At 47.5% G+C, this 19,727-nt stretch overlaps 1 long non-coding RNA gene across 3 annotated transcripts; it reads left to right on the top strand.

Moving 5' to 3' along the window:
* The first annotated feature begins 891 nt into the window (after nt 1–891).
* On the top strand, nt 892–19,358 carry LOC106018688 (uncharacterized). 3 transcript variants are annotated; one of them, XR_005267739.2, is made up of 4 exons: nt 892–1,130; nt 10,409–13,173; nt 13,350–13,463; nt 17,998–19,358. It is a non-coding gene; the product is annotated as an uncharacterized lncRNA (long non-coding RNA). The 3 variants fall into 3 exon arrangements; XR_005267740.2 differs by lacking the exon at nt 17,998–19,358 and adding an exon at nt 14,504–17,283; XR_003499273.3 differs by lacking the exon at nt 17,998–19,358 and adding an exon at nt 13,544–17,283.
* Nucleotides 19,359–19,727: the final 369 nt, after the last annotated feature.

Below are 19,727 nucleotides of genomic sequence, written 5' to 3'. Positions count from 1 at the left end.
AGAAGTATGCCCCCCCTTAAATTGCCCCATGGCGAGTGATGTCCCTGCACACACAGACACCCTCCCCTGCTCCTCCCATCCACGCTGCAGCTGGCCTTGGATTCTCCCCCAATGTGTGAAGAATGTAAAGATGTGCCCCTGATCCTTGACCTGTGTTGAGGACCACGGAGCCAGTCGTTTCTGAAACAGCACCCAGAGAGAATCCCAGACCTTTTCGTGCCAGTGGTGTAGCAGGGAGGAGAGTGCCTGGAGAGACCCAACTACCCATACAGTGAAGGGAAATCTGAAGTTTCCCCTCCGCTTTCTCGTGCATAACAGCATCTGTATGCCTCATTTCCATCTTCACAGCTCCAGCAATTTACATAATGAACATTTGCAAAGCCTCAGAGCTGGGTTCACTTTGTATCACATTTACTGTAGATGACCTTCAACATATCATCAGAAAAGTTTCCCAGGCAATTTTCCCAAAGGGTATGAATGTGAAGCATAAGACCATCAGGAGGGAAGAAAAGGGAATAAGATCAGATTTCTGAGATACCCATTATTCTAAGAGATATTTTCTCTTCTACAGCAGGAAAAAAATACTGGAGTTTAAAAAAAAAAAGGAGTTCTGGCCTTGCTTCTTTAAAACCAGTGTTGGTATAAGGCCCATCAATAAAGTAATTTAATTAGATCCGCAGAAAGAATATTTCCATAACAGAATGCATTTGAAGAAATGTTAAATTGAGGAAAAAAATATAACCAGAAAGACAATTTTACTGTTATTCCTTCATAAACAATGGCTGTAAAACGAGTTTATTCATTTTGACCACCTGATCAGAAAAAAAAAAACCAAAACTGATGGCAAATAACGGGGCAGCCAAGGCAGAGATTGAAGACCTGAGACAAATCCTGACCTCAGGGGTCAGAGCAGGGCATCAGGGTAAGAACAAGCACCTGGGGGCAGTTGTGCCTCCTGTGAAGGTGTCAGGTGTAGCCCTGATTTCTCGTAATAGGGCTGCAGTAAGCACAAGGTGATAAAGCAGGAAGAGAGGGCATAGCCTATTTTTGCCTCCGATGCCCGTCCTCAGAGCAACATCTTCTTCAGCCCCCTTGCAACTCGGGGATAATCCCTCACCTGACGGCTGCCTGTGAGTTTTCTTTTCTTTCCCTGTTTGGGCTGTCAAGCTGGTTGTCGGTCACTGAAGCAACAGAGAGTGCTCTGAAAGGAGAGGTGTGTTTTGCAACTTTATTTGTATAGGAAATTAGTAGAAAGCTGAATACAGAGATGTCCTGGTGGTGAAGGAAAGGTCTCATATCAGCTGTCCTGAGGCTCCTCAGATAAAAATGGATGTTATACACTGCCACGATAGGCCTGCTGGAAATGTCTGAGGTAGCTAAGTCTGGTGCTGTTCCCATTGCTCTAGGCCGAGCTTATAAGGACTATTGCCCTACACAATAAGCACAAGCTGTTAGGAAGAATTTTGGCCTCCTTTGTTTTAAGATAGTGCCCTGTGTGCCCTCCTTTCTGGGCAGATTTGGGCATTTACCTGCTGTAAACATGTGGCTGGCGGTAGCTTGCATTTTCTGACCTCAGATGTGTTGCAAGAAATCTGTCAGTGTATTCTGTGTGGCTCCGTATTACCAGAATGGGGGCAGTGTCATGGCACTGCCATGGGGTGATCTTTACCACCCTGTTTCCTTCAGTGCCTTTGGTCCAGCGTTATCCTGGGCCAGACACAGGTTCTCTGCAGCTCCCCTGTACGCTGTCATAAAATGGCCCCAATCTACTGTGTAGGGTTGCTGGGCCTTCCTCTCAGATTGTCAGCTTCTAGTCTGCAATCCCTGAGCAGAGGCCATCAGAGAAGCATCACACTGAATCCACGGAGAAAGGGAGAAAGTGGCAGTGTGTGCAGCTGGAGAAGCTGGTCCTTAGACTTAAGAATGCATCCTCCTTTTATCCTTTTTTTTTTTTTTTAAATACTACCATATAGTGTTTAATAATTCAATATACACATAATCCAAAATAAACACACTAATTAACCTTTGTTTTGAGAAATCTAATTAGTTAATGCATAGTCTCTGTTCAGATTCCAAACAGTTTGGAGTGGGAAAGGTGCCACGGGGAAAGCGTGACAAAATATGTTTAATGCTGAGCACCTTCAATTATTTAAGCAGAAACGTGGGCTGGACCAATTAAAAAAAAAAAAAAGAAAAAGTTGTAATGCAGGCATGTACTCGCTGAAATAACTGCATGCAGCGCTCCTAAACTCTAATCCTGCAGCAGAACGGTAAAATATGTCCACATGTAAAGCAACTGTACTGAGACGGGGGGTCTGGTGGCTTGGGAGCAGCTCTGCTGTTTGCCAGGAACCCCCAAACCTTCCTGCTGGAGCTCAGGAGGTGAGAGAGGGGAGGAAGGAACTAAAACTGGTGCTGGCAGAGGCTGCCCACCCTGGCTGGGTAAAGCTGGATGTTGAGTCCCTGTCCGCATCCCAAGGAGATGATGAATTCCCTGAAAGGTCAGATGCTGTGCTCTGACTCACTTGTACTAGTCTTCTACAGCCCAAATGCCTTCAAAATATATTACTGTGTGATAATAATTTTCCCCAAATGCTGGAGTTTTAATATTCTTCCCCAGCTGAACTGTAAATAAAATTATTTCCGAAGAGCACTTATTTGAGCTTGATTATTAAACACATTGCCAAAATCTGGTCGGTTAATATACTGGCTGCTACTTGAGCTGAAGTATCTAGAAGACAAAGAACGAAGTAAACGAAAAGGAAATCAACATTTTGCTAAATTGCATGTTTTTAAAAATCCTATAATTGAGGCTGCTACTTCATTTCCATTTGTAAAACAGATTGAGTTCCCCTTCCATCTACTAATGGATTTGGTTTATCTCTGATACTAATTGCAGCATTTGCATGGCTTGCACAGGCTGCTTGTGACAGGACGTTGAGTAAGAAAAGTCAAAGTGCTGCTGCTGCACTCTGGGGTGTCATTTAGGAGCGATACTTGGCACCGAGCTCTGCTGAACTTCAAGCCCTCGTTCTTCTTCCCGTGGCTCCAAAGTCTGGGTCAATCAACCAAGATAAACTTGTTAAGTCGCTGTCAGGATTATGCGCCTCAGGTCTCACTCGAGAAGCAGTGGGAAGGTTCAGGTGATAATAAGGCAATACCAGACAGTCTGGATGTTTAATTAAACTTGCCCATGCCCGCTTTGACCTGGTGATTGGGCTGGAAATGTCACCAGAACAAAGGTTGCTCATGAGGTTTGCACGTGTGCCTCTGCTCGGCAGGGCTCGTTGTGGAGGAGGGGTTTTGCACCATTTCTCCTCATTCTTTCACATCGCTGTCGGGAAGGGAATTGTGTCCTGAAGTTCTGGGGGGAGAGAAAACCCACTTTTTCTGAGATGAGCAAGCCTTTTCTTATAACCTGCAACAACAGCTCAGCTTACACACATCTGAATTAAGCACCATGTGCAATTCTGGGCTTTGGGTCTGGTGGTAAGCGATGAAAACACGCTGCCCGCAGCCCAGCCAGTGTTCAGCTTCAGAGCTCAGGTACAAACTGTTTTATTGCTGAGGTGGGCAGGGCAAGCAGCTTCCCAGAGCCTGTCCCCAGGAATGTGAGCTGTATCAGCACCCGCAGCAGCAAGCAAACAGAGGACTCACGGTTTGGCTCCCATTGTTCTGTTCTAAGTTTACAAACAGAAGCTTTATTATTATTTTTAAGGCGCTCGTGAAAGCAATCCGTCAGATTCCCAGGGAGTTCAGCATGGCAAAGAAAGCCCCAGCTACAGGGTTGCCTTTGTGGAGCAGGTCCGCGGGCTCGCTGCCATTCGCACAGCAGGGGAGCGGTGTAATAATGACACCAACATCTACCAGATGTCTTCTGCAGGATTTTGTTTCAAGATGCATGGCTGCTAGTTCGCAAGGACGTGTGTGGGGGTTTCTACCCTAATATACATGATTTGTTTAAAAAGTTTGCAGGTGTTAGGATTTTTTATTGAAGTCAGAGCTGAGAAATTATATACAGTCGGTGAGGTAATGCTTTCTCCTCTCAGACCGGAGCAGGGAGTACGCGCAGTCTGTATTAAATAAAGGGCAGCTGTGTTGCCAGCACAGTTTTATACATCTGAAAACTAATCCCAGCCACACCAAGCCAGCCGTCCTTTCCTGCAAATCCTTGGTGAGAGCAAGAAAATCCACCGATTGCTTGCTGCTCTCCTCCGGGAGCTTGCATGGCAGGCTCTTCCCATGGCTGGCGGTGGTGGTGGACCCCTTGCTGCACCCCTCTTTGGGCTGGCCCCACATCTGGCCAGCTGCAAGGAGCCCCGAGCCCCTGGCTCTTCCCTGCAGCTGTTAGGGTGCAGCTGGGGGGCTTGGGGTTTGGGGAGCAGGACAGCTGCTTCCTCTGTCATCACTTCATGCACGGGTTTTGTTTCTTTTCCTCTTTCTCTGGGCTCGGTTCAGCTGCTTGCTGAAGCCCCCAAAGAAGCCTGCAGAGACTTGAGATTTTTTATTATTATGATGATTTTTATATAGGTAGGTTGTAATGTCAGGATATGAGGTTGAAAGGGCAGGTCTGAGTCAACTCTCTGCTGAATTCAGAGTATTTCCTTTCTGTGTGGATGAGATCCAAGAACTTATCTCGGTTCAATAAGCCCCACTTATTTCTGATGCTCGCTTGCCTAGACTTTGAATCTGTTGCATCTGCAGAAGGGAGCTGGTCATCTGGGTTCAGCACTGCTCTCCTGAAGAGGCTGGGACATGCACAGACAGCAAGGGAAATGTTTTGGGGTGGCAGCTGAAGTGGGACATTTTATTTATATATAAATAAATGTGTTCTATGTATATAAATACTATATGTATTGTGTGCTGTGTGTGTATGCGTGTACACACAGCTACAGAGGACAAAGGTGCCGCAGTTTGGGGCCCCTCTGCCTGAGCCTGCTGCACCACACGGTGCTGCTCCCGCTGTCCTCAGTGTCCCTGGGCCCAGGCTGAACAAGTCCTGTGGGGTCTCTCAGCCACCTGAAGTAAATTTCCTCTTATTTCCCTCCAGGCTGTCTTTTCCCCTATTGCTGAATTTCACTCAGCATAATGATTTTGAGAGCACCATTTTCAATTTCCTCTACGGAGCTGAAATTAATACGAACTTTATGCCACCGCGTAGCCAAGCAGGGCTTTAAGCATCCGCCAACAGTGTGCATATTTCAAAATAATGTAATGGCTCTGAAGTCCCAGTACTGCTTAAAACCACTGCCGTAGCCCATGGTAAACACCGGCGGTGCCTGTCTGAGCTGCAGCACCAGGAATAACAACCCCGGCCCATCATGTCCCTCAGGGAGCAGCACTTTGTCACCATGAGGGGCACAAGGCCGGAGGGCACCCAGGTGCCCCTCCAAGCTGGAAGTGTCCTGTGAGCATGGGGCCTGGCAGACCCATGGCTTTGTGTGTGAGGAAGCTCCTTGTGACTCCGAATGGAGCGAGGCTTTGTGAGCTCTCCTCACATGGAGGCCCAAGCTGAAGAAGCCACCTGAGGTAGGCCTCAGGCTGCAATGCTCCCCATGCTGGAGTCGCTGGTGGGACAGGGCTTCTGCTCCACTTGGAGACTTGTTCTCCATCAGACCTCACGGCAAGGAGCTTCTCCTGCCAGGAAGGCCTTCCTCACTCTCAGAGCTTTCCTCTTTTTTCCCCCTATCTATGTAGGGCAGCTCCTCTCTCCTCATGGGGCTGGTTTCCTCAGTCCCCAGTCCTCATGGGCGAATTTTTGAGGTCAGGGATTTCAGCTGGTTTAAGACTTGGGTTTGTGCCCTTCTGCTCATGCCTCACTACTTACAAGCGAGACCACTACGTTTTGTTGTCTTCAGAGAGGTGGGAGGAACAGAGGAAAATACAAACCAAAACGCTCTGATTGCCAAGTGTGTTTTCACTGAGCCCATTCACTGCCTTGGGCTTGCGATTTTGACTGTGTTTACAGAGGAGCAGAGGGATTATAAGAAACTGTGTGTGTGAAAGTACACAATGCATTAATTACGGCGAGCGCTTTGTGATACGGTCTAACAGAGCTAATGGAGCACAAGGAAGCGGTGGAAAACGTCAGTGAGATCTGTCAGGGTGTTTGTCTTGCAGGCTGATGTGGCTGACCTCACCTCCCAGCACAGCAAGGTGCCAGGCGGTGCCTGGGGTCAGCAGGAGGATGGAGAGGAGGCATGGGGTGTGCCGAGCTGTGGGCAAGGTGTAGAAACACCGGGGTCCTTGTGGCTGCACTCTGCAGTGGGATCTGGGCTGTGTGGGTGCCGAGAGAATGACTTGAGGCTGAGGTCAGCTTGCTGTCTTGGTTTATAAGAGATTTTGCTGTGTCCCAGGGCTGCTCTGGCTTCTCATTCATGCTGGAGCTGATGGAGAGCTGTGCTTAACCAGCATTACAGCGCTGGCAGGGGCTGCTTGTCGGAGCAGGAAACCGCTCCCTTTATCCTTGCTTGCTCTCCGGGAGTGAAATATGCACAGTGCCCCTGTCAGCAGTAAGAGCCTCATATGGGGGGAAAGAAGAAATATTAACAAGCAGGCACAGATGTTTACCTTTAACTTCTCGCTTTGTGTGGACTTGGGAAACCAGGGGAGAGAGGAGGTAAGGGACAGAGGTCTGCAGTGCAGGAGAAAAAGCTCTCCGAAAGCCTGTGGAGGTTGTCAGATTGAATCTGCATTTCCCATGATATTGCTGTGGCTTTTCTTTGGCCCAGCATTATTTTTATTGTTATTTAAACCCGCCATTCCATTAAAAAGAGAAAGGTAATTGCTTTTTCTTTCTTCTGCCTGAGCTTCTCAATATGATTAAGATATGGAAAACAAATGACTGGACATAAGGATGATGTAATGGGCAGAGACAAGCCAAAGTCACTGTGGCCCAGTTTAAAAATATGGCACTCCTCCAGGATCTATTTGTTTCTTCTAATACGGTGATTTGTTTTTATATATTGCTCTCTATAATTATCATCACACTGTCTATTCACTGGCTCTACGTTCAGTGTAATATAAATCTGGAATTAGTCTATTGAAGTCAATGTCGGATACATTTGCTTTAACAGCTAAACTAGGTCTTAGTCTCATTTATTCTACTGTAGCTCCAAAACAACTCCACCGAGGCAAATACAGCTCCTCTCTCAATGAGTTTTTTCACAAAGCCCTTGTTCTGCTCCTGGGCTACACCACCCACCCTGGTGCTGAGCTGGTGTTGCAGTTGGGGATGGCCATGGTGCCAAGGCACAGCTAGGAAAAGCAACACAAGGTATGGGGCAAGACTGGCCAACAGCCATGAGCTGGAAGCCCATGCCAGAAATGGGGTGGTCGTATGGAATCACAGAACCATTAAGGTTGGAAAAGACCCCCAAGATTATCAGTCCCACCATACGTGTTCATCCCGGAGCTACGTGGCCTGTTCTGGGACCTCGACTGTTATCTGGGGGACTGGGAGCTGAGTTTGGGGTCAATGATGAGGTGGAGAGGCTCGCAGAGAAGGGCTAAGCTTGGGGAGAGCTACAGCAACTGAGGGAGAGCTGCACGAGGAGAAAAACAGGGCCGCGAGCATGGAAGGCGGCGCTGGGGAAACAGCAGGCCAGCAGCCAAACTGAGGTTGAGAAAACCTCTGTAGGCTGGAGAGCAGCCACAGCAGCTGGAAGCCATCGGAGCCGCGAGGGCCGTGGTGCAAGGTCGGCGGCGAGGAGCGGGCTCGGCCTCTGAAGGCAGGCTCCGGGGCAGGCAGAGGTGATGCGGGCTGCTGCTCTCCGCTCGATGGCCACGGTGTGACCCACCATGGGAGTCATTTCCATCCAACACAGGGAATGTAACTTTTCAGCCTCTTCCAGTTTTCATTTCTGGCAATCCGGGGAAATTCTGATGTAGCCCAGGGCAAACTTCAGCTTTTCTTTTTCCTTTCTCACAGGGAGGCTCTGCACACCTCTGGGTGCCCAAAACATGCCTCAGACTTTGCTGTGTCTTTCATAGATTTTTCCCTCAGTAGCTGTGCAATAATTGCATTTTACAGTTCTACACTGCTACTTGATAAAACAGCTGGAAAGAAGCTCTTCAGATTTTCAAATGCCATAGTTGGCCTCTAATGCTAGTTTTCAGTGGTGGTTTAACAAGTTCTTAGAAAACTGTTCAACTTCCTGCTTAGTACTAAGAAGGTAAGCAGCAGATATAACTTACCAATAACCAACCAAAACGCTTAGGGATTTTTTTAAGATGTAAATGGGAGTTTATTCTTTTTTTTTTTTTTTTTGAGATGCCACATGAATCACCTCTACCCCCAGAAGAAAGAGAAATGTTCAGCATTCTTTTCTACTAGACTTAGACTGGGGAATGTAGAGTTTTGTCTGAAAAGTTGAAATGTAAAGATTTCTGGGAAAAAACAAACAAACAAACAAAAACAACTTTCAATTCAAAGTTCATAGATTTGATTTAGAAATTTACCCAAGGGGGCCTCGGGGGGCTTTGCTGGCCTGGCCTTTTGTCCCTTGCTACCCTGTGATGTCCTCCCAAAGAGGAACAAAATGTTCCAGTCACCAAACCACTTTGGGGATGAGGTAGGGCCTGGGAGCTGGTTTTGTTAGACAAAAACACTAAGTTTCCATAGGAAAGTAAGCCTGTCTCATAAGATTTTTAGCTGGAAGAAAAAAAAAAAACATTTTGTCAGAAAACATTGTTCCCACTGGCTGAGTGCATCACTGCAGAACACGGAGAGCCTCCGTGCCCCCTCTGTGAGTGCCCCAAACCAGCAATCTCCTGCCGGCTGCTCCCCATTAACATTCACGCCGCAGCCTTTCTCCCCGCTCCTGTTCTCAGATGACATTTAAACCTGCCAGCAGTTACAACTGGTGTCATGTAGTCTTTGTAACCAATGCAAAAATTGCTCTCTTGCTTCATGATGGCCTCTAAAAACAGAAAAAAATGAGGGAAAGAGGATGGCTAAGCATGGCCGTAAATATTCTGAAATGCCTGCGTGCTGTTTTCCCTGTTGCTGGTCTGAAATCTTCTCCACTGCTTCTTCCCTGGACGTGCCTGCAGAGAAGTTGTGCTGCATCCCTAGACCAGCTGAAGGATCTCCTCTGAAATCAGTGGGGTTTGGGCAACACCTCTGCAGTCAAATTAGGAGTAGTGTAATTTAATACAGAGCAGATAAAATGCACCAAAACAGCACTTTGTGGTGGCTGAGGGGTGATGGAGCAGCGATGCTTGGCGTGCCACGAGGCCCACCAGCTCTTGAGCAAGTACCTCGTGGTTCTCCAGTGCATCCCTGGATGCTTTAATTGGCACAGCAGCAGCTCCCCTGCACGGGAGGAGTTTTCTTCACTGTGAGTCCTGAGAGCATCGTAGCCACCCTGCAACTGGTGGTAGTGCCCGGGGCCACATAATTTGCTCTGCTTTCCCACTGACCCCTCCTGATTTCCCGGATTTGTAGGTCATTAAAATCAGGGAAAACATCAGGGTTAGGCAACTTTTGGTCCTTGGACTTTGGACAAAGTGTGATTTGTGAATCTGAATGCTTTCACTGTGCGGGGAGGCTCGGGTTGTGCTGCTCAGCACTGTGGGGGCTGAGCCCAGAATGGGCAGCAGCGAGGCTCCGGGAGCTGGGTGCCGGCTCAGTGATCCCATCAGCTGGGGAAGGGGCACTGAGGGTCCAGCAGGATGCACCACTGCTGCAAACGGCAGAGAGCGAGCTTGATTTTCTTGCATCCCATTTGGCTCTGAGGAAAGGCAGCCTCTGCTTTAAGCCCTGCTTGAGATTTCTTCCATTTGTAGCTCTGGGACCTGTTTGGGGTAAATGTTCTTTAGGCAGAACAGCTGACATGTAACGGGGCTTTGACCATTCTGCATGCAACCGTTTGAGTTGCTTTCGTTTGGTACGGGCCCAAAATGTGACCGCTGGTAGAACAGCAACGTGTCCTTGTTCCTACAGCGTGGAAGGGGAGCTGGACGGTCCGCCCGCCTGTTTCCATTTACCCACGGTTAACGTAGCCAAGCCTATAGTCATCTGTTTTTGTAACGCTCACAAACAAAAACTTTGTGTTGATGTTTTGGTACCAAGCTCAAATATGGGAACAATTTTATTCTCAGTGCCAGCATTTCTGATGTGAGAACTGAAAGGCGTCCAGAAACGCTGCCTTTTCACTGAATATTCTTCGGTCCCAAGATATAGCATTTTTAAAGCATTACAGAAGCAAAAACAATTCCAGTGCCTTGAAAGCTTTTTCTACTGACTCTGCTTCACGGAAACACTGACTCAGGGCCAAATGGCTGATTGTATTGTGTGATGTAACAAGGAGTTAGAAAGCTTAGCGGAGAATTAGAATAATGCGTTGTGTGCCTGTGTGAAGTGGAGGGGGGGCACAGCATTTATTAGATTTTTTTTTTTTTTCAGCTATACGTTATTTGCTTGGAGAACTCTCGCAGGCCTCGTTGGAACAGATGGGGATTTGGAGTGTGACAAGATTTTGGCTGCCGAACTAAAGCAAAGGTTGGGATCTTCTCAGCTCCACGAAGGGCTGGAACGTCGGTGGCCTTGCTGGGGCGTGGAGGGAGCGAGCACTGCTGGTAGGGAGGAGAGGATGAGCAGCATAATGCCTCGGGCAGGGGAAGGAAGCATCTGGCCTGGCCTCTGTCGTCACACCAAGCTAAATGTTGGGGTGGATGTTGGGGTTTTGGGGCTGAGGTGGCTGGTGGCAAGGTGCAGGGCAGATTGCTTTTTGCTTGCTCTCCTGGTCCTGCCCGTGAGGAAAGTCATTAACTGCAAGCGTGAACTCTGAGATGAGTAAAAATCAAAGATGACCCAAGTGCCTGGAGGCATAAAAACAGCTACTGAATTGTTCAGCTTGTTTAATGAAATGGAGCAGCGCGCAGACACAGTTCACATACAGATGTACGGACGTGAATACAACACCAGCGGCTCTCAAACATTGCACAGAGATGGCTGCAGATCCCCAAATGGGGAAGCCTGGCTGCCGTCAGCTGTTCAGAAGAGATTTGGGGTAAAAAAAATCCCATCAGAAACCTGCCCTTGCTATAGTGCAGCACCAGCAGAATGGAAAGGAGCCCTGGGCACGCTGTGTAGCCTGTGGGTCTGGTGCATGTCAGCAAGGTGCCTGGCCTGCCAGCTCCTGGGGTCTGCCTGCAGTGCTGCTGGCCTGATCGAGCCTCCTGGTGCTATCTCGGGCTCACCGCCTGCTTTCCGCATCAGAGAGGGGTGCGAGAGACTCCTGGCACCATCCCAGGCTGCCTGACCTTTGCTGTGCTCGGCACTAATCGTCGCCTTGCCCTGAGTCACAACTTCCCGTAACATCGGAGGGAAAATCCCTGTCCCCTGCCGTACCTGCAGGACGGGCAGGGCTATGAGCCAGGTCTGCTGCAGTTTGCTCCTGCTTCCTAAATCCGTGTTTCCATACATATACATGAGACCTCTCCCCGTGCTGTCCCATCATATCTCTTCCCAACTCCAGTGGCTCCCAGGACAAGACGAAATGCCAGCACTGAACTATATTTGATGCTCATGACTGTAACACCAGGTTTGGATGCTGGTGCAGGTTCCTAGGTCCTTAATTTCCCCTTTAATTGATTTTTCTAGTGCATTTGATGAATAAATAGGTGCTCACTAGCAAGCTGAAATACCATTTGCAATCTTGGGCTTGGAACAGGGCCTTAATGTTGCCATTATTTGTGTTTACAGCAGTCCTGAGGAGCTCGGGGAGGTGGAGTACGTGCAAATGTTAAAATGGTCGGGGCCCAGAGGCGTGCAGCAGCGCCAGCCCAGGCTGTGTTCAGAGAAACAACCCGGGTGTGTGCCTGGCTGTAAGCATGAATGATCCCATTGACTTCACGTTGGCTACGGATGCGGCCGGAGCTGAATGTGCGTTGTGTTTGTGGGGAAAGATGATCCAGAAGGAGCTGGCTGCTCAGGAGGGCGGCGGGGGCTGGAATTGGTGTGGGTCTGCAGGAGGGGGAAGGCAGAAAAGGGCTGCCCTGGTGGTGGGAGCTGCCAGCGCTTCCTGGGCTCCTGCTTCAGGCAGGTGCTGCGATCCCCAGCAGCATCCTGCCCCGGCTGGTCGAGCAATTTGAGCCTCTCGGTTTACAAGTACCACGTTTGTGCGGGCAGAGTGATGCGATTACAGGTTCGCATCAATTTGTGTGAAGCTGGCAGCATCCTCAGCAAATATTTTTGTCCCTCCAGCTTCTAAATGGCATCGCTGTTAGCAGCAATGCATCACCATTAGCAGTGGGACTTCAGAGGACACGTGAGCAAAGCGTGATATTGCTTCAACCTCTGGAAGTGCGGTGTGATAATTAATCAGGCACGGGTTCATCACTTGGATTTTGGTTACACTTCTTCAGCGAGCTGTCCCCTCCGTGGCTGGGACAGCCACAAGCTCTGGCTTTGTGCCGCAGCACCAGGTAGGGAGAGGTCGGTGCCAGCCCAGAGACACCAAACATCCAGCCCAAAGCTGCAGACCCTCAGCCCTCCCTTGCCCAGACCTTGCTGATTTCTGGGTCCTGTCCCTGTGAGGGAAGCTGTGCTGGCTGCGGCGCTCCCTCCACTGCTGTGCTCATGTATTGGTAAGGGCCGGAGCTGGCAGCAGGGCAGGGCAGCAGCAGAACGCATTTGTCTTGCTGTCCGGCGAGCCACGTAACAAATAGCAATGCCAAGTGTAATCCTGCCTCGGTTAAAACTGTTGCTTTGGTTTGTCATCGTTCATTGTTCGGAATACAGCTGCTTAATGACAGGATGTGGGAAATGAAGTTTATGTCCTCGTAGGCTTTAAAATAAAAATTCCTGAACAATGGAGGGGAAGGACACGCACAGAGCCTGCCTGCGCGCTGAGCCGCAGCTCCAGAGACAGAGCTTTTGCTCTTGGCTTTAAAAATAACCTGCAGTGTAAACCCGGGCAGCATCCATGCCTCGGCTCTGCTTACAGTGCATGGCCACTGCAGCTGCCTCTGCCCCACACCTTCCTATCTGTTTGATAAGAAGAAATGGAAAATAAAAGACAAATGCCATGGACCTGCACGGGGACGCTGCTGCTTTGCACGCACCCCTTGATCAATTCGGCTAGCAAATGATCAGGAGGGGAAGGGAAGGAATTGGCCATAAAGACTGGGAGCAAGTGGGACACGGGCAGAGGAGACTTTAAGCAGGTAACAGGAGGCAGCCCCGGTTCATGGGAACACCGGGGTGCGTGGCACGAGGTCCCTGTGGGTGACAGCCAAGGCCCCCACTGACTCTGCTCTCATCCCTCTGCAAAGCCCACTTCTGGGGCAGGGGTCGTGCTGGTGCTGCTGTTGTTTTTACAATGATCTTCACTTTTGGACAGGCCATGGTGCAGGGCCCCCCTTGGCGTGCTCGCGGCTCATCCCTGGCGGTGCAGGCGGGCGCGTGATCTTTGCTCCCGGTGGGAACGCTTTCATCAGGGTGCGCGGCCCATTAGGTAAGCAAATGGGGAAGCTGAGGGTTTTGGTGGGAGATGCTTCTCATCCAGGCTTTAAACTAATTTCTGGCCTCAAATAGCAGGCGCAGCCCTTGAAGAACCACCAAGGGCTGGGATGCGGCCAACAGATCTGCATAATTGCCGGCCCATCCCATGCTTCATTCTGCCTCTAGAAATATTCTCCCTCCTCCTCTACATACGTTTATTAATCCCTGTCCTGAACTGTGTGAAATCAGTGAGGAATTTGCCTGAGGTTCCTCTCCGCCAGCACTGGCCCAGGGCTTCTCAGCAGCGTAAGCAAAATTAAAGGAGGTTCTGGGGCTGGGATGAAACCACCCTGGCTTGTCAGAGGGAGGAAGAGAGGAGTCACGGTGCTGAACTTGCTGCCCTTGGTGCAGTGAGGATGGAGGAGCTGCTGAACCTCCCAGCGGTGGATTTCCCACATCCCTGGGATTTTCCATGTCTTAAAATCTCAGCTAAATGTCCCCTTTTTAGGATTATTTGATATATTCCTACAGTCATTTTTTAACAGCAGATCGTTGCCATGCTCCTTGCCACTCTCGTGGTCCCAAAGTTGCTCTCTATTTTTTGTATCCCTTGCAAATTTCTATTTCCAACAAGCCTACTGTTATCTCACTTTTGCTATTTTAAGTTCAGTGGCACAAAAAGGCTGACTCACAGAAAGCCGTGTTGTAGGAAATATTGGCTCAGCTGAGGAAATAATTCTCAGTTCATTCTTCCACCATGTGCTTTAGGTTTTTTCTGTCCTTTTTTTTTTTTTTCCCTGTCTGTTGGTCTCATGTTATGCCACACATCTAGCTAGCACTGTGAAAGATGGAGAGCTATTTCTAATACACACAGCACTGGTCTACAAAGTCAAATGTCTCTTTCTATATATACCCTGGAGTGTTTTATGTACCTGCTAGGAATGTTACACAGAATGCTCACACAGCTCATAAAATTTGGTCTTGTATTGGAAATGTTTTGTGGAAATATGCTGCTTAATCTACTGCAGCAATTCACAGTTAATGTTGTCACAGTGCGCACTGGAGGTTGTGAATGAAGATTACGACTGGCTCAGTGGAGTTTGATACGTTATCACAAGTCCTCAAGAATAAAGCTGAAAGCTGTGGTTGTTCTAGAAAATGCAGGTAATTGGCCAAAAAAAGGGGGACAGCCAGGAGGCCCAGGCAAAGTCGTCCTTCTGGTTGGGCTTATGTTGATCCTGGGCTCTGCTGAGTACCTGCAAACCCTGCCTCAAAGCTAAGGGACTGTATAAAAGAAAGCATGAACCATGCCAGGGTGTGCTTTAACTGAGTGTTAAGCACATCAGTGAAAGATGGGGCTGAAGATCTAGGATTAAGTCACATCTCAGTAGGGTGCGAGGGGGAGGAGGTTTTTTAAAAAAAAAAAAAAAAAAAGCTACACAACCTCTATTTACTTCACAAGGACTTTCATCGCTGTAGCAAGTTGTCTAATAAACTGCAGGGTGTGCTTTAGCCCTGCCACGTAGTTCATTCATTTTAGGTGTAATCTACCAGAAAATAATGTTGAATGTCTTCTAGATACAGATATGGCAGCTATCTACAGGAAAGCAGTTGATACCAATAATATAAGAAAAACAAGGGACTTCTGGAAGTACCTATTGATAATTTTTTTCTAAATCTTTTTGACACTATCATTAGCAAAACCTAATTAGAAGGTGGTTTTCAACAATTGCTGTCCTCCGGATATTAAAATATAGCCCTCGGATAAATAATATCATCTTTAAAATACTTTGTAATAAACACTAATTTACCCTCCCAATTTTCTTGTGAGATAGATAATTATGTGTTAACAATAATATCATCATCATTAGTAGCCGCGTTAGTCCTCTCTTTTTGTAGATGGAGGCTCATGCACTGATAATAAACAGCTTGCTGAAGGCCACATGAGGAGTCTTTCAGGACTCTGATTAGAGAGCAAACAGTCCTGGCTCCCAGTCCTCTGCTCGCACGGAGAAGGAGAACAATGTTGGTATAATGAGAGAAAAGCAGGGGCTTAAATATCACCGAGAAAGAGGAATCCTCCTCAGATTGGCTTGCCAGGAAATATTAAAGTATTATGTGACAGAGATAAAGGTAAATATCTAATAGATTTTGCACCTTTTGTACTTGTACTTTTATTTAGTAATTATACCAAGTAATGCAGATAATGTTATGAATCACGATGGCACTTAAAATGCTGAATTTTTGCAACCACATCCTGGCCCCGTGAGATAATCCATTTTGATCTTGAGCTGCAGCCAGGTATGTCTTGCTTGAAACTTCACAGGAGTGTGATAGCTGCCAGCGCCGCACCCTTTTTCGTAATGTTGTTAAAATAAAACATGTTTGGATTTGCTCAGCCATTGTAGGATGCAAGATCAGAGTTCCAGCTCTGCCGTGAACGCAGCCTTGCCATGACCATGTAGTTAACAGGGCCTTCTGTAGCAATTCTGAGAGGTAAAATTTTTGCCATTTTAAGAAATGTGGTTATTTACACATTTAACTGTAAAACTGAAAAAAAAAAAAAAATAAAATCCTTTGAGAGCAATAAAAACCGCCACATAAATGCTTTGCTGTGCCCCAATCTCAGCTCAGGACCTACAGGAGCGTCGAGGCAGTGTGACCTTGTGTTATGGGGCTGCTCACAGAGCACTTGTTTTACCGCAGCCCGCCTGCTGTCACGGCACCCATCCCTCTGAGCAGCTGCTGGTAGCTTTTCAAGGCAGAAAAGGGAAATTGCTTGCATGCAATATTGGACCCATGCCAGGACCAGTGGTTTGTGCCCACCACAGCTCTGTAGGACACAGAAGTTGCCTCTTCCACACCTCGTAGCACCATGGTTCCACAGCAGCACTGAACAGGCTCTAAGCAGTGTAGCTCATGTGAAATTTCTGGAAAAAGCTGCTTCATGGACCTCGCAGTTCCTCTGCTGTGTGAATGAGAGAACATTCCCCTGGTCGGGCCCTTCCTCTGCTCTTGCCATTTACTCCAGGCAGCAGAAGTGCCTGGGATTGATGCAGGTAAGCATCAGTGAGACCTTTCTGTGATCAAATCTTCTGTCTTACAAAGATCTACAACATATTTGTGTCTGATGCATTTAAAGCAACTGAGGGAAATAAGTAATGCTTCAGTGCACTAATCACCAGCATTGCATTTTTTTACAATTTATATCAACTACTAGTCAATTTGTACACCAACTTAGTGGCATAAGATGCTCCCAGCCTGCCCTCTTCTGTGATCACTGGAAGAAGCTGCAGAAAGAATAAAACCAGTGCTTTCCGAGTGGGGAGCTTCCATTTTCTCTCCACATGCACCGTCCCTCCTCCACCCTGCCTGCCCACGGTGGGACCAGCTCAGTTCTTCTATTTAAGTCAACAGGATTTCAGTCCCACTTGTTTAAATATCAGGTTTGACTGGGGCTTGCCTGCATATCAAAGGCAATATGGTAATTTTTACGAGGGATAGGGTTTGCCCTGGTATTGGCCAGACTTGTCCCTGCTCTCCCTGTTGCACAATGAGGAGCTGAGTCACTGTCATTTCTCACCCAGTAAGTGCCTGCCTTTCACTGGTGCTGTGTTCATAAAGCACAGGGTCATAGCACACGTACTGTAACTGGGGGAGTCTTTGCATAAACAGGAGCTAAAAATGAACAAAGAACATTCCTGGTCTGCTCCTATTTATTTATGCACTGCCACACATGGGAAGTTTCATTCTGGCACCTAGGTTGCGTGGTGGACTGGGCTCGAGCCTGCTTTTCTGAAGTCAGTAGTCTAGTTCCTATTGACACACTGCTATCTCATTGAGCCTTTAGTTTCGTCCCAATCTGTGGAAGATTTATAGTTATATATTATACAGATTTAACACAATACCATGGCTTTTATTATTTGCAGGAAAATGTTAATAAAAAAACAAGTATTACAGATGCATTTTAATCCCTGAAGTGATTTTTTGAGTAGAACACATGAATTATTAATTGTTGTTATTGTTATTACTGCATTGCATACCTATCTCACAGGACATTGTGAGGATTAATTAATTCTTGTAAAGATGTAAAAGGCCATATAGGTGTCAAGGGTTATGACTAAAATGCTTTGAAAATGGAAACCACTCTGTGAGTGCCAAGTATTATTATTTATGGAGTCCAGGCAGTGTGCTTGGTGCTGTGCAAACACTGGTCCAGTTATTGCAAATATTTGCTTATATGTGCTTAGTAGGCCGAGCACTCACTGTTACAAGTAATTTAAACTATTTTAAGGATATACCTTACAAACGTGGCTGTGAGAAGACTTCCCTAAACTTGGAGTGCCAGGACCACGGAAAGTGAGCAGCCGCATTACTGAAGCACTTCAGAGGCCCATTTTTATTCAAACACGCGAATGAACCAAGACTACAGATCCAATTCAATTCTACATCCAGGAGTTTGGGTTTGGACCTGCCTTTTGGACTTCGGGAACAGAAACACGTCAGTAATTGTTGTTTAGAACTGTCTCTTCTGGCTTAATTTGCAGCCAACCCTTATGCTCAGATCATTTGCTGAACAACCCATCGTGTTCCATAACCTGTTCAGCTGCCCTGCGTCGCCCATTCTTGGAAACCTTCGAAAGTGAGAACGTCCCTCCTGCCAGGCTCTGGAAATCACCCCAGAAAGTGTGTGCCCAGCTGTATGTTTGGGCAATGGAAATGTGAAATCGTAAGCTAGATGCGGTAAGTAATGCTTTTGTGTGGCCTTGTGAGGTGTTCACTGAGCTGGGGCCTTACTCAAGGAGAAAAAAAGGAACAAAATTGAAAGGGTAAAATTATTATTTGTAGATATTATTTGTAGAGTGTACAGGGCATAAGATTTGGGTCATAATACTCTGGTAAGCACGCAACCCAGCACACAGTAACAGTAAAAGCGAAAGCCTGGCACGCTGGAGTCGTGACTGAACATTTGGTGAACAGTAGACCACGGAAACCTTCAGCCAGCTGACTTCAGCTCAGCATGTTGTTGCTGCTCGGCAGATGGATGGGAAGACAGTGTTTGTAATTTCTGTGGGCCAAACAACGTACACTTGAGGGGTTTTCCCTCCTCCGTTTCTCACACAAGCCTCCTGAGCGTCACACCTCCCATTGCTATTTCGTGGACTTTTTGCAGCCCCTCCCATATCCTTCTTCAGGGCCGGGTGTCCCACACTCCCTGACACAAGGTCCCTTATCATCTTCCCTTTTGCCTTAGGCTACGTGCATACTCCCATTCCCCCTTCCTCCTCCCACTGTTACTTCTTATCTTCTTTTAACGAGGAAGTAAGTCATTGTGAGTATCAGGAGGTTAAACTCCTTTAGAAGCATGGACAGATCTGAGATTACCCCGTAGGAAGCTGTTAATTAGTCCCTTGCTATTTCTTCCACCCCCCATTTTAAATTTCTCAACCTTCAGCAAACTCATCAGGTTTGTCTACAAATGACAACAACATCCTCTGAAATTTTTAAATTGAACTGGATATGGTCTTCAAGAATAATCGCTTATTTACAACCCATCTTTTACTTTACTATCATTGAGAAGAGAAAGGGATTTGCAGTCACAAATACGCTCCCTGGCTTTCCAGAGACTTAAATTTCCTTGTATAATTCAGTCAATTTCAAGCAAACAGACTTCAGTCAATTTCAAGCGATCAGGCTCAGGCCCTTCTCAAAATTAAACAATTTTGCAATGCAAAAAAATAATCAGTTTTCTGCAAATATTTAAATATTATTCTTTGTAAAAGAATGAAAAGCGTACGGGCCTGACCCTGAAAAAAAATGAGCACTGTGAGGGGATCCTACACCCGGAGACCCACCCATCTGCTCTCCTCAGGGTTTGGCGGAGTAGAAGGGTCCCATCTGCTTGCGCGACGAAGCTCAGGTAGGTGAAATCTGCCCACGTTGTGTTCCGCTTGGTAGGCTGGAAGTGAAATACACCCTTAACTCTAGATAGGACTAGCGTGATTCTCTGGCAATTTAGAGCTCTATTTAAAAAATAATAAAGTGCTACGTTTGTGGCCCATCTCTACACTCTGGTTTTCCAGGCACCGTGAAGGCAAGCAGCGTGGAGATGTGATGTGGGGGTTGTGTTGGGGCAGCGTCAGACCCGGCCCTATGTTTGTGGGGTGCTTGGCCCCACCAGGAGCAGCACCCGGTGCCGCAGTCGGATCCCAGCAGGGTTTGTGGTCGCTGCGAGTGCCCATGGCAGCACAGCCGCCTGGACACACACCCAAGGGCT

This window comes from Anas platyrhynchos, chromosome 9 (genome assembly GCF_047663525.1).
Source record: "Anas platyrhynchos isolate ZD024472 breed Pekin duck chromosome 9, IASCAAS_PekinDuck_T2T, whole genome shotgun sequence".
NCBI classification, from domain to species: Eukaryota; Metazoa; Chordata; class Aves; order Anseriformes; family Anatidae; genus Anas; species Anas platyrhynchos.
Note: the sequence above shows the minus strand (reverse complement) of the source record. Positions and strands in the feature narration are given on the sequence as shown.